This window comes from Rhinolophus hipposideros (assembly GCF_964194185.1).
Source record: "Rhinolophus hipposideros genome assembly, chromosome: 22".
NCBI lineage: Eukaryota > Metazoa > Chordata > Mammalia > Chiroptera > Rhinolophidae > Rhinolophus > Rhinolophus hipposideros.
In genome coordinates this window covers 18,495,066-18,510,148 of record NC_138068.1, presented here as the reverse complement: position 1 = coordinate 18,510,148, position 15,083 = coordinate 18,495,066, and positions in this window count along the sequence as shown.

Here is a 15,083-nt window from a genome sequence, read left to right as displayed (position 1 = left end):
CTTAGTGCGTAAACATTACACGTGCTGAGACACTACATGCATGAGTCCATTCTGTCCTCACAGCAACCCTATGAGGTTGGTGACATTATCATTCCCATTTTATAGATGAGGACATGGAGGTACCTGGGATTGAACTCAGGCAGCCTGTCTCCAGTACCCACTCTGAGTCATGCTGCTGTTTCCTTTCTGCCCTGGAATTCTCAAGGGCAGGGCTGGGGGCGGGGTTCTCTGGGGTATAAAGATTGGGCCCAGGTGCTGTAGGCTTCCCTACCCAAAGGACTAAATCACTAATGGTAAAATTATGCTCATCAATGAGAAAGAGACGGTAGGGTGGAGTTTCGGGTTTTTTTAATCTTACTGAGATGAAATTCACATAACAAAATTAACTCTTTTAAAGTGTACAGTGGCATTTAATACATTCACAATGTTAGGTAACCCCCCCCCCCCATCTAGTTCCAAATCATTTTTGTCATCCCAAAAGAAAACCCTGTACCCATTAAGCAGTTTTTCCCTATTCCCTTTTTCCCCCAGCCCGTGGTATGCTGTCTGTAGGTATAGATTTATCTATTCTGGATATTTTGTATAAATAGAATGTGACTGTGGGGAAAGAGCCAAAGTGCAGTTTCCAGGCTCTCGCCCTCACGTGGAAAGGTGCTTACTCAGGTAGTAAATGGCCATCACCTGTGATTGGGTGGCCATCAGCTGTGGCTAGTTGGCCGTCAGCTGTAACCAGTGAGCCCTTGGCCACTAATATAACTGCCGTGGCTACGCTAGCAGCAAGTGGGGGCTAGCAAGGGCGGAGTGTGGATTGCGGATTGCAGAGAGGCGGATTGCAGTTAGCAAGTGAGGTTGGTTGGCAGAGAAGCGGACGGCGGATTGCGGATAGTGCAGCTCCTGCTTCCTGTGTCTCCACCCCAGCCGCCAGCGAGAATATAGTGATATGACTCCCCTATCCATGGCTCCGTGGGTGTTCCTTTTTGGCCTCACCATGTCCTGCGTTCTTATGTGGGGAGCGGGACCTGAGACCTTGTACGCCACCCTGCATGATAGTGACCTTTTATAACTGGCTTCTTCACTTAGCATGATGTTTCTGAGGTCCATCCGTGTGGTAGCATGTATCTCATCAGTCCTTCATTCCTTTTTATAGCTGTGTGTGTGTGTGTGTGTTTGAAGGAAACTCGGTGAATAAGATTTTGGAGCCAGTCGCATTTCGAATCTGGATCCCCTGGAGATATAGCTGTGGGGTTAGGCGAAGGAGTTCGTATCTCTGCTTTTCAGAGGCCACCAAATGGCAATAATACAACAATCTTGCAGGACTGTTATAAAAATCAGACATACTGGTGTATGGAAGGTACCTGGAGCATAGTAGGTAGTTTATAAATGGTAGCAGTGAAAAGGGTTATTCAGTCTAGGGCAGATTTATCATTAAAACATTCGGACCAAGTCAGCCATGATCTTGGCTTCCTTGGAAGACACACGTATCCTCAGCCCCCAGTCCTGGGAAACCAAAGTTAAGGGAAGGGTTCCAAGGCTGAGCTCATGCCTGCTTTTGTATTTGCAGAGCTCTTTAGATTTCTAGTAGATTTTGCCATCAGTTTTTCCCTTCCTCATTTTATTCAACAGTCCTTTAAATCATGGAGGTTGAAAGCTACATGGCAGCAAAAGGGAGAGGAACTGTCTTTTAAAAAATTCTAAATAAGCTCACGAAGGAGTTCACTAGTCATCAGGGATATGCAAATTAAAACCACACTGTGAAACCAGAATGACAAAAATCAAAAAGACTGACCACAGCATACGTTGGGGAGTGTGTGGAATGACTGAAACTCAGAGATTGCTGGTGGAAGTGTATTATGGTGCAACCACTTTACAAGACCATTTGGGAGTTTCTTGACTAAGTTCAGCATATATCTACCCTATGACCCACCATTCTACTCCTAGGTATTTACCCAAGAGAAATGAAAGTATTTCTCCGTGAAAGTCTTGTACTAAATTCTAGCTAAAATGTTCATAGCAGCTTTCATCATAATAGGCAAAAACTGAAAATAGCTCAGATGCTGATCAACAGAATGGATAAACTGTAGTGTATTTATACAATAAAATACTACACAACTATAAAGCAATGATGTACTCATACACCCAATAATTTGAATGACTCTCAAGACTATTATATTGAGGGGAAAAAGCCAAACATACCCATAAACACACCAAATGCAATGAATGCTGTCTGGTTCTATTCATATGGGATTCTAAAATAGACAAAACTAACCTGGGGTGATAGAAATCAGATCAGGGCTTGTGCCTGGGAGGATTGACTAGGAAGGGGCATGAGAAAACTTTCTGAGCTAATTGAAATGTTGTGTATCTTGATATGCAGTCATCAAAATTGAATGTTTAACATCGGAGCATTTTGTGTGTAAATTACACCTTAACAAAAAAAATTCCTATGGTCCAGGCACTAAGCTGTGTGTTTTGTACACATTAGGTCATTTAACTTGTCAGCAGATCCCTTGAGGTAGGTATTATGGTCTCTGCTTTACAGATGAGAAAACTCAGAAAGGTTAAGCAATTTGCCTCAGGACATACAGCTAGAAAAATGAGATTAGAACCCAGGCGTATGACTCCAAAGGCCAGGCATACCTCAAGGGTCCCTCTTCCTCAACCCATTCTCGTCTCTTAAGATTTTAAAGATGGGAAAACTGAGTCCTGGAGAGGGCTGGAGACATGTTCAACATCACTTAGCTCTTTGGAATCAGAATTGAACTAAAGCTCTCTGGAGCTTTCTTATTATATCACACATCCTTGCTTGGGCAAAGAGGTCAAGCTCCCTCCTACTTCTGACCAGCTGGGGATGGGGAGCCACAGGTACAGTTTTTAAAGAGTTGAGTATAACATTCATGTTCTAGGAGACCCAAACTTGGGGCATAGATATCCTGTGACTTCAAAATGAGAGACTGAGCATTCCATCTGTCTTCGCACAGCTAGTTAGCATCGTTCCAGGTTGGTTTTCTGTGAATCATGGAAGCTTACCATTCACTCTCCCTGTAATTAAAACCATGCTACCTGCATGACCCCACCAGACTCACCTGTTACCACTCTCCATGCCTTCTTGGATTGCAAGATGTCGAAAGCTTCCTTTGCTTAATTTAAGAGGCACAAGCATGAGTTTCACATCCTCTCCCTGACAGTCGGGAGTGCTGATACGGATCAGCAGCAAAAACGACAAAAACAGCCAATCTAATTTGCCTTTAACTCCCATCCAATCCGCCTGAGTGGTGGTTGTCAGGTTCAGCCCATCAAGTTGTTTAAAAAGCAATGCTGTCTGTTGTGTTCCTGGAACCTTCTTATGTTCTGGGAGAATTTGACTCAAACCATGATTGTTTGCTTAATGCCTGATGCAGGGCACATTGAACCTAAAAAGCTTGGCTCTCTGGTAGGAAAAATACCATGTTTCCCCCAAAATAAGACCTAGCCGGACCATCAGCTCTAATGCATCTTTTGGAGCAAAAATTAATATAAGACCCGATCTTATATAAGACCTGGTATCATATTTATTATATTATAGACCTGGTCTCATTTTTGGGGAAACACGGTATGTACTGGCTCTGTCCCAGCTCCCTCGGCCTCCGTCCACTAAAGGGAAACTTCGTCTTGAAATCTGTCTCCTCTTTAAAAGTCACAGAATGTATTTCATGATCTGCCTTTTCTCTGGAACTGGCAATCGGTGCTGTGAATGAATCACCCTGCTTCTGGGAATGTTTTGCTCCAAGAGCCCAAGGGGGGTACAACAAGATGATAAACAGCCTCTTGAGTGATCTCTCCTCCCACTAGCGCGGCCTGGGGGCCTGTGAGTTCATAGAATTGGACTGTGGCTGAGCTTTCTGAGACTGCTGGGTTCAACCCGGTTTTGCAGATGAGGAAACCCAGGCTTCAGCATTTAAGGAAGGGGAGCCGTGGGGCAGGGTCAAGGCCATGTGAGTGTGATTCATCCCCACTGATCGGGCCGTGGATTGTGCCTTCATGGCTCTGAGCGTCAGCTTCCTCCTTAGGAAAAAGGGTGGGAAGCCTGAGGTTCCTGTTGCTTTGCAAACATTTAGGGGCTCCATGCATCTATATGGTGACCTGGTAGAAATGCTGAATCTGGAATGAGGCTCTCTGCCTCCCAAGCCAGGGCAAGATCAAGGCCTGTGGCCCTTTACAAGGCACCCAGCGGTTTCCAGTTGAGGTTGGTTCAGCGAACACATCTGAGTCCCTGCTCTGTCCAGACCCCGAGCTGGGTACTGCGGACAGCAAGGTGGGTCAGACGTGGCCCCTTCCTTCAATCTGTGGGGCCAGGTGGACACAGTTACGAGAGACTGTGACAAGCCTGGTGATACTATGCCTGAGAGGCTTTGGGAATGCAGGGAGGACCCTAACCCAGCCTGAAGAGTCAGGGAAGGCTTCCTGGGGGCAGTGACAGTGCCAGAGGCTTGGCATCCTGTGGATCACAGGAGGGGGTGGCTCAGTGGAATGTAACCTTGGGCAACTCCTTTTCCTCTTCTGGGCCTAGAATACACTGGTGGGTGATGGCCGATTCATGATGGCTCTGGTGTCCCCACTCTGGACCTCAGAGGTAGGAAAAGTGTTGATGTAAGTGTTTGAGCTCAGAGGCTGCCGGCCCAGTGGCCAGGAAAGACTCCTTGTTCTGACATCTGAGACCTCGGCCCTTCTCAGCCGACAGGCCCACAGTCCTCGGGGAGCCTCCGGGCCTCCACAGCTCTCTCGTCTCTGCCCAGGTCTCGGTTCCTGGGGGAACACCCCGATACAGAGGTGAGAGTGAGTCACCTTTCCCTCCCCTGACCCTGTGCCCTGTCAGCTGGAGAATCTCTGGAGGCGAGAGAGAGAGAGAGAGAGAGAGAGAGAGAGAGAGAGAGAGAGAGAGAGAGAGAGAGAGAGAGATCTCAGTGTTAACGAAGGACTCAAGCACACTGCCAGCTGGATGACATCAAAAAGGCAATTATTCTGAAGTGTCCATTGCGCCCCAGCAAATTGCTGGAATCCCTAACCCCAGGAGGACAGGACCTGTCCGGGATCCTGAGTTCCTGTTGGCTGCCCCTGCCTGTCTCTGCCCTTAGCAGCCAGGCTTAGCTCCTGGAAAGTGTGAGACCTCCTGCTCTCTCCACCTCCTCTCCTGCCGTTCGGCCTCCTGGGATCCAGCTGCTGCCCTTTACTCCCCGGCAACCACACTGCCTGGGGGTAGTTGTCGCTGCTCTATGGCTCAACCCCATGGACACTTTGTTACCCCTGTCTTCTCTTATGTGGCCTCCTGGCAACATCAGGCTGACTCAGGAGAACCCCTTCCAGGACCCCCTTGGAGACCTCTTCCTGTAGTCTTAGATGTGAGGGCTCCTTGGGGCTCTGCATGGCTTCCTTCTCATCCTATACACAATGTCCCACTCTGAGCCTCAGTTTCTCATCAGTGAAATGGGCATAATAATACAAAGGTTGTTTATTAAGCCAAGGGGTTGTTGAAGGGATTAAATGAGTTAACACACATCAGGCTCATAGTGCCTGATGCAGAGTGTTCAATCATTGTTGGCTATTATTAGGTTTTTTTTTAACATCTCCATGGATACGTAATAGGTTTCTCCAACATAAGTTGGCCAAAACTGAACTCTTGACTTTTTCCCCTCAGTGGGCTCTTACCCAGGCTTCCCCATCTCAGTAAACGACAACTGCATCCACCCAAACCCAAAGCCTCGGAATCAATCTTGATTCCCCTCTCTGCACGCCCACACTCCTGATCCAAGCGAGCACTGTGGCTGCTTCCTTCTAATGCACTTGACTCATGCACTTCTCACCACCTCCCTGCCTGGGCCGGGCCACTTTCCTGGGAGGATTTCCCAGCCTCCTTGCTGGCCTCCCTGCCTCCACCTGCCCCCTTTACTCCTTCTCCATGCATCTGCCATTGGGTCTTTCAAAACCACACATTGGATCGTGTCAGCCCTCCTTGCTTAACATCCTCTGAGGCCTCCCAGAGCGTTTCAGTAAAGCTCACGCCCCACGTCGCTGCCCAGGAGGCTCCAGGCTCGGCTATGGGCTCCAGCTTCTCTCCCTGCTCTCCTCCAACCTAGTGCTCCACCCAGACCAATGCAAGCCAGTTCTCACCGCAGGGCCTTTCCTGAGCGCTCTTCCCCCCAAATCCTCCTGTGGCCACTCTTTCATCCTTCAAGTTTCCACTAAAATCCATCTTCTCTGAGAAGCACTTCCTGACCTTCTGTTGTCAGTGCTGCCTGCTTCTGCCCATCCTGTCCCCCACTTGCTCCTAGCCTAGCACGTAGCACAATCTGTCGTTCTGCAGCACTATCTTTGTTCTCTGGCTTATCGACCACCTCTCACACCAACCTGTGAACTTCTCCAAGGCAGACGTGGTGTGTATTTTATCAACCAGTGTGCACCCACCAGACAGTAAATGTTTCAACTCCCAAGGCCTCAACCAGGATCTCCAGATCTGGGCTCTGTGACCTTCAGGAAGGTTCTCACTCTCTCTGGGCCTTGAGTTTCTAGTGTCTGGCAGGTAGAGGGATCTGGCTGGTGATGGATTCCTCTTCCTTGCCCCAGCCCAACGTGCCAGGGAAGGGAGGCTGCCCAGACTGGCCCTACCCCTGCTGTATACTCCCCTGGCAAGTTTCCTCTTACTGACACAGAGAGTGCTCTGCAAGTGTTTGCGGAGTTGAGTGGAGTCAAATAGCCCTGCCCCAAGGTCCTGGAAACACAGATGCCAGAACCTCCAGGAATGAGAAGACTGCAGGGGAGCCAGCTCAAGGCTCAGGGAGCAAATTTAATGATTGGATGATTAAATATGTTTAATTATTGGGAGGTGGCTGTGGTGGGAAGTTGAGCACAGATCGCAAGTGGCAAGAGGCCTGGTTCAAATTCGGGTTGTAGGGAGAAGCCTCCCTGCCAACTCTGGGCCTCTCCCAGATCCAACTATCTGGATGGGAAAGGTCTCAGCTAGGGACTGTGGCCCCAGGGGCCCTGGGCTCCTTCCTTGCTCCTCGTGGGATCCCTATGCCCCCTTGAGCCCTTCCCTGAGCACGGCAGGAGTATGCAGAGAAGGCGAGGCCAGGGTGTGACCTCAGGCAGGGTGGCTGGCTCAGTTCTTGGTCTGGAAGCCTGAGCTCATGTGCTCACCTCAGGCAGAGGCTGGGACAGGGCTGGCACTGCTCCTGGGGACCTGGGGAATCCAGGACTGAGATTCCTGTCGTAACAAGCATGAGGGCCTATTTAGTGTCAGGCCCTGGTCTGGGCAGTGCCAGGGCACAAGGATGGCCCAGGCCCAAACTCCATCTGCTGGAGCTCTTAGCTTGTGGCGGGAATGGCATGGTCACAATGAGCATTCCTTCTGAGAAGCGCAGATGGCGTCCTTGAAGCTTTGATCCAGGCTGGGGGTTCAAGGGAGGAGCTAAAGAATGAACAGGATCAACCAGGGATGAGAGGCAGGGAGAAGGCCATCCCAAGTGGAGGGGAAGCAGGAGCAAAGGCCTGGAGGTGACAGTGGCTCAGGTGGGTGGGGAGTGAGCAGCAGTTCAGGCCTGGGGAAGATGCAGACGGGATTGGCAGGGCCCTGTGGCTCCTAAGTATGGGCTTTGGCCTGAGACCACAGGGGAACCACTGAAGGACCTGAGACGTGTTTTGGAAAGAGGAACACGAGGGCTGTTATAGGATGAATCAGGGACGGAAAACCAGAGGCCAGGAGATGATGAGGAGACCAGGAGGTGTCTGGACGAGCCAGGCCTCACCTGAGTGTGGGCGAGGGGACAACAGGAAGGGTGGTTGGGCTGGGAGAGGCAGTAGGTCTTGGGTGTGAGCGTGGTGGGGGGAAGCGGGGGTTGCTGGGTGTTTGGCCGAAGTGCCTGAGAAGATGGAGCAGATATTTCTAAACTAGGGAGCCAGGGAGGAGGCTCGTTTCAGGGAACAGAGTATATGTTCCACTTAGGATAAATGGAATATTCTAGGGAGCAGGGTGGTGTTTTGGAGACTAGGGAAAGGCCTGGAGGATTAAGGACAGATAAGTCCAGCTCTGGAGAGAGCCTAGGGCTGGGAGGGGGTGGAGAAGCTGGGGGGTCGGGGGGTCCCTGCTCAGGTCGTCTCCCTCTGGGTCTCTGGAGTCAGGGGGTGGGCTTGGTGAGGAAGGGTCCTCACTTAATGGTGCTGGGGGCATTCTGAAGCCCAAGGAGGATGGGAGGGGGACACAGGCTCCAGCTGGACCTTTCTGGGAGCTGAGCCTTGTTTGAAGTCTCAGAGGAATGGAGGTCCTGCTGGCTCCTAGAGCAGTGACATTGCTTCCACAGGCTTCTCTCCTCCCCTGGCCCTTCCTGTGCCCTCGCTGAGGTCTGGGGTCACTTCCCAAATGAGCCCTTGTCTTGGGCTTTGCTTCAGGAGAACCCCACTTAGAAAAGTCTAATCGAAGTCATGAGACTCTGGGCTCCTCCTGCCCGAACACTGGCTGTGTCCTCGGGGCCCCAAACCCCAGCCCAGGGTGGAGGAGCTCCCCCTTCTCATTCCCTGACTCTGCCTACCTTGAGAGGGTTTGTGGATGTAAACAGGGTGAGCCAAGGTCAAGGGGAAGGGAAGAGCAGGGTCCCAGAATGTCACAGGAGAGAGCTGGGTACTTCCCCTAGTGTTTCTTTCTTATCAGGTGGAGCCAGAGGCAAAATGAGCAATAGGATCTCAGGTGCACCTGGACGGCCAACCCAGAGCGGGTGTGGGAGGGGTCAAGTACATGACCAGCTCATCCCTGAGGACTTTGGCCCTTACGAGCCCTGAGCTGTGGGACTCTGTGACCAGGCCTTGTACTGGGCATCCAAAGCAGCTGGGAAACAAAGATCCGCTGTAATCAGAGTCACAAATAACCTATATTACTTTCTATTGCCCCAGGAACATAAGCTCACTGCAGAAAACTTAAAAATGAAAGACAAGCACAAAAGAAAAAGAATTAGCTCATTTGTGATGTCCCCTCCCCCCCCCACCAGGACAACTGCTAGAAACATGGTAAGTGTTTATCCCTTTTCTTTTTCCTGTGCCCACTTTCTTTTTAAAAAAACAGAAATGGGATAATATCGTGAATACTATAACACTTTAATTAATACAACATGAACTCTTTCCACGGCAAAATGTAGAGATCTACATTGTTCATGTTAAGGCTGCCGTAGTTGTCCACTTTATTGATGAAATCTTAGGTCGGCTGCACCAGAAACAATAATAATAACAGCAGTAATGTCCATTGATGGAACATCTGGCCTGTGTGTCATGCTAATCACTAAACAGCCGTGTGAGATCTGTACAGCCACGCCTAGTTTACAGAGAGAGAAGTGAGGGTGAGAGGGGTCAAATGACTTGACCAAGGCCCCAGGGCTTCTCTCCCTTGAGACCTGGCAGGATTCAAAGCCAGGTCTCATAGCTGCTCTTACCCATGATGTTGGGCCACCTGCTCCCCTTCTTAGGCCCCCGTATTTGTTTCCACCCAGAAATTCTGGAGCCCTGTGGATACATTTTCCACTTGGAGGGAAGCTTTCTACTGGGGTCGGCAGGGTGGGCTGGGGGACAATCCTTACCTTCCATCTGCCCATTCCCTGGACATGTTGAACCTCTTCCCTTAGCAGCTAGGGAAAAAACTCTGGCCAGAGAAGGCAACGGACTTGCCCAAGGCCACACAGCACAGAGGCTGCACTGGAGGGGTCCTGGCTTCCAATTCTCCACCCAGGCCATGGACAAAGCATGCAGGACGCACAGGACATAGGGGTTAGAGGCCCAAGCTCCACAGGACAGGGCCGTGCCAGTGTTGGTCACTGCTGCATGTGTCCCCAACCAGCACAGGGCCTGCCATGCAGTAGGGTGAACGGATAAAGGGAAGAAAGAAGCCAGGAGAGGGAGGAGAGTCTGTGGAAGGCTCCTAAGAGAGCGCTGGGATGGGCCAAGAAGGGCAAGTGGGCTTAGACAAGAAGAGAAAGGAGACGGTGGGTAATACCGCACAGGCAGATGTGTGGAGGCAGGAAGGGGGAAGGGTGTGTCGGAGAGTGGCAACAGGACCATGAGGAAACTGACCAGACAAGGCATCTGGGAGTCTGGGAGTGGCCACAGTAGACCCATGGAGGCTCTAGGTCCAGCCTTTGGGGCAGTACCCCAGCCACCACAGAGCTCTTCCTGGGTCATTCCTGAACAGGAACAGAAGGAGGAAGTTGTCTAAGGGACATTCAGCCGGTGAGTAGGTGGCAGGGCTTGGGTTCTTTCGTTTCCAGATGAGTCCTGGAGTTGTTCAGCTCTGCTGCCTGCCCCCACCCTTGCCCATCCCCTGCTGTCTTGACCTCAGGATGGGGTGAACTCCAGAGCCCAGGGTGACCAGGAAGGAGGCATGAAGGCCAGGAATGGGCAAGTCCCACTGCATGGGAAAGCCCAGGGAGAGTGTCTCCTCCTCTCCTGCCAGACCAGATCTGAAGTCTGGAGGCTGGGGCTGCAGTTTCCACATCCTCCCTGCCTGGCAAACTCCTTCTCAGCTTTCAAGACCCAACCTAAATGTCCCTGCTCTGGGAAGCGCCCCAAGAAACCCCTACCAGGGCAAACTAACACATGGGTCCCTCTCTGAGCTCCTCCAGCACTCAGACTGCGCTTACAAATAAATAAAAAGAATCGCCGTTTATTGAGCGGTTACAGTGCGCCAGGCTCTGTGCTAGATGCCCCACAACTGGATCCTCTCAGCACCTCTGAGCGGCGGTACCGTCACCAGCTCCACGTCACCCAGCGTAGTAAACCTGAGCACAATCTCACGGGTGGCAGATGGTGGGGCTGTGTCTCCTGGACAGAGAAGCTTCTGGCCCTCTGTCCCTCCTGTTTAGGGCGTTTCAGCATCTGTTTCCCCTTCTGGCTTTCGAGCCCCCATTGGGCAGGGTCTGTGTCCCTGGACCCTGGCCCAGAGGCGGTGCTGACCCATCGACAAATCTTGGAGTCTCTCCATCTACCTTCAGCATGATGAGGACCCAGACTGGTGACTTGTATACAGGTGGCATTTAATAAGTTCTTGTGACATCGAGGAACCTTGATCCTAGTCCAGGTTGTCACAAACTTGCAGTGTGACCTTGGGCAAGTCACTTCCATTCTCCCTCCCTCCATTTCCCCAGCTTGAGAAGGAAATGTTCAGAGACAGCTTGCTTGGCTTCCTGCTTGTCCCCAAATTCTGTCTTTTGTTCTAGAACATAACATAGAATATACTCCAGAACCACTTTCCCTTATTATCATCTTACATGAATATGGTATGTATGTTATAGCTAATGAACCAATATTGAGATAGTATTATTTACTGAAATCCTTTCTTTAGTCAAAGTTCCTTAGTTTTCCCCTAATGTCCTTTCCCTGTTCCAGGATCCCATCCAAGACGCCATATTACATTTAATGATCATGTTTCCTTAGGCTCCCCTTGGCTGTAACAATTTCTCCGACTTGCCTTGACCATTTTGAGAATAGGTCAGCTATTTGTAGACTGTCTCTCTATTGCAATTTGTTGGGTTTTCTCATGATTACACTGGGAGAATGGGTTCCGGGGAGAAAGACCACAGAGGTGAAGATTCTCATCACACCATACCAAGGGGACATATTATCATCGTGTCTTATCCCTATTGCTGTTGACCTTGATCACCTGGCTGAGGCAGTGTTGGTCAGGTTTCTCCACTTTGTAAGGTCCTTGTTTGAAGGAAGGAAGTCACTATGAGTAGTCCACACCTGACTAGTGCGGTGGTAAGCCCCCCTCCTGAGGGCAGAGCGGTAGCATTTTCTCTTCATTAGTATCTACTTTTCAAAGTACTCCCACAAAACACTGCTACATTGCATCTTCCCAATGGGCCTGGGAGATGGAGACATTCCATGAGGTAGAAGCCAAAGTTCGAGGTGGGGGTTGGGGGTCGGTGATTGGGTGGGGTTCTGTGGGTCCCACCTCTCCCTCTTGGATATGAAATAAGTGAGGGCCAAGGCTCATGGAAGCTCTGGGCAGGACAGAACCACAGAGCTTGAGTTTCAGATTCAGGCGGGCTGGAATTCTGCTTGCGTTTGAATCTGAGGTCCCACCCTCTGTCACCGTGGCATGTCACCTTGTCTCACCTCGGTTTCCTCATCTGTACAATGGGGATAATAATAGCTCTGACCTTGTCGTGCTGTGAAGAACAAACGAGATGCTACACACAGAGCCCCCAGAACAGGGCATTGCCCATCAAACTCTGCACACAGTGCCTGTGATCTGTTGCTGTGATGGTTATTTTTATAATTGTTCTTTGAAGCCCTCCTGTTGCAGGCTGTCTCCTCTCTGCTCAGCAGGTTCCTAACCCCCTCTGATCTGTGGGGTCATAGCTCTGGCTGCAGATTTCCGCCCTGCCCTCTGCCCTCCTGCCAGGCCAGGCAGATCAAGGGCCCTGGCTCCTTTTATCTTTTCTCACAGACATTCTGAGACATGGCGGAAGGAGGCCCCGGGTTGGGGCGGGGGAGTGTCCTGCTCTGGGTCTCTACTGTGGCCTGAGGGAAGTGATGTGACAAATGGCTGAGTTTCCCTGTACTCGGCCTTCACACAAGCCTGGTGAGGCCAGGGGTCTCCCCTGTTTTCACATGGACAGGTCTTTTCTGCCTGTGACATCTCTGTTTCGTCTCCAGAATCTGGGTGGGTAGAGAAGTGTTTGAGCCTCAGGCTTCCCGTCTGTGAATTGGTCCCACAGCCCCAGAAGGGGAGGCTCTGAGGGTTTTGATGGCACGCAGCTGCACTCAGTCGTTAATGCTGTCACCTGTATGTTATCACTTAGGCTCCACCTGCGCAGGTGCCCACTATCTCCATCCCTTCCCTGGAGGGTGGGTGGACACTGGAGGAACCTGCTAGTGGCTGGCCACCCCTCTGGTGGCTGATTTCTGAGGGAGAACATGTTTACCTGCCCTGGGCTCCTTCTGACTCTCATGGGACGAAGGCCACTTCTCTACTGTCTTGCATATAGGCCTTTGGGCCAGTTTGGCCTCATTCCCTGGAACCCAGGTATGTGCCCACATACACATCCAACATATGGTCCTCGGCTGTGGCTGCCATCAGTGTAGAGGCGTCCAGACTGCACCTCCCTCCTCCTGTATCCCCTTCCTAAAACTCAGTGACAGCACATCTCTCCAGGCCCTTCTCTGCTCATAACCCTCCATGGCTCCCCACTGCCTCCAGCATTTAAGGATCTTCAGGGCACACCCCTGCCACCCTTCCCACCGTACTTTGCTCACACCGTTCCCTCTGCCTGGAACACCTTCTTTGTCCCATTGTCGCCGGAAGCCATGTCTTCAGGCTTCTACCCTCTCCACAGACAGCCTCCTTTCTTCACCAGCCCTGCACTCCAACACACAAGCTGAGTTAGGGGGCCGTTGTCTGGGCCCCTCAACCCCCCATGCTTGCCCCACCACTGTGCCTAGCGCACTGGTTATGCCCCTGCTCCTCTAGGCTGTGAGCAAGGCCAGGCAGAGACCAGACCTGGCTTGTTCACTGCTGTAGCCCTAGCACCTAGCACAGACGCTAGCACACAGTAGATACTCAGTAAATATTGACTGACCAGAGGAAGGAAGTGTAAGCCTTAGTCAGAGGCTAGAGGGTGGGGAGAATTCCAGGCAGAGGGACCAGCAAGTACAGAGGCCTCAGGGCATAATGAGCTGCTGTGATGGAGTGAAAGCAGGGTGGCAGGCTTGATAGAGGAGGGAAGGGGACCAGGGCCTGCAAGGGAGGCCTAATTGGCTGTCAAGGGCCAGATCGGCTGGTGCACTTGATAAACTGGACATCTCTGTATAAACTGTAAAGTGCAGTGCTATGGGAGGTGGCAAGCTCACTCCTCAAGCTAGAGCCTGCACATTCTTTCACCCCATCCTTTAGGCCTGAGCCTGGTGGCTTTGAATAGAGAACTCATAGCAAACCATTTGGGGAATGACAAGGCTGGTCTGGAATTTCCTGCTGAGTGCCAGTGTTGGGTCCAGCTTCCTGGTCACTGCTCTGAGGGTGAGCTGGGCTTTGGGTGGGTGAGGCAAATAGGCCCCCATCGAGCCAGAGCCACTAGGGCCTTGCGTGAGATGCAGGCAGCGCCCCTGATCCATGTCATGGGAAAGCTCTTGCTGAAGGGTCTGCTGCCACTTGTGTGAACCCAGACCTCACTCCACACTTTCCATCCTGTTTTGACCCAGATGGTGGGAAGGAGGGAAGAGGTTTCTAGAGACTGATGACAGTGTTCAACAGGTGCTTTGGTTTGGGAAATTGCCTTTTTTGGTGTTCCAGGCTTGGCCCAGGGCTGTGTATACCATTGTAGTCAATAAATATTTGCTGTCCATTAATGATGATGAATGATTTGTAGGTATTAAGCAATGAGTTGCTGTTTCACTAACAAGGTTTTAAGCAAAATAATGCACAAAGAGTCACTTATCCACTAGGCCAGGCCAGCAACTCTTGCATTTGCATGATCCTGGGAATTGGTAGGGTCATTGTCCCATTTCACTGATTGAGTAAACTGAGGCTCAGAAGGAAGGGTCACACAGTCAATGAATGAAAGAGTTGGAACTTGAACTCTTATATGTGACTCCCTAGTCAATATGTTCTCCCCAGCCAACTGGGCAGTGTCTGCTCTATGCTGGGCACAGGCCAGGCCGTAGTCTCTGCCCTTAGGGTGGGGGCAGACACACCCCAAATTGATGGGGTTTGTCGACAAGCATGTCCTGAAGGAGGTGATATTTACTCAGGAACTTGATGTTGAGAAGCTAGAGATATGGGGCGAGCATTCCTGGCAAGGATTACAGCCTGAGCAAAGGCCCAGAGGGAGGATTGAAAATAATGAATATTTCCAAGGCTCAATAATAAAACCATTGTGTTGGCCACATCCTCCTGAAGTGTCTCCTGAGAATCTCAGCCACTGAGCCAAGCCCTTGGAGCCAGTGGTGGCTCCAGGTGGAAGCCTGCCTCTGTGCTTATAGAACCAAGACTTGTGCAAATGGCCCCCGCTGCTCTAAGAGAGCATAGAGGGGAGTGAATGATAACATGGGCTCACACATACCGAGCTTACAGC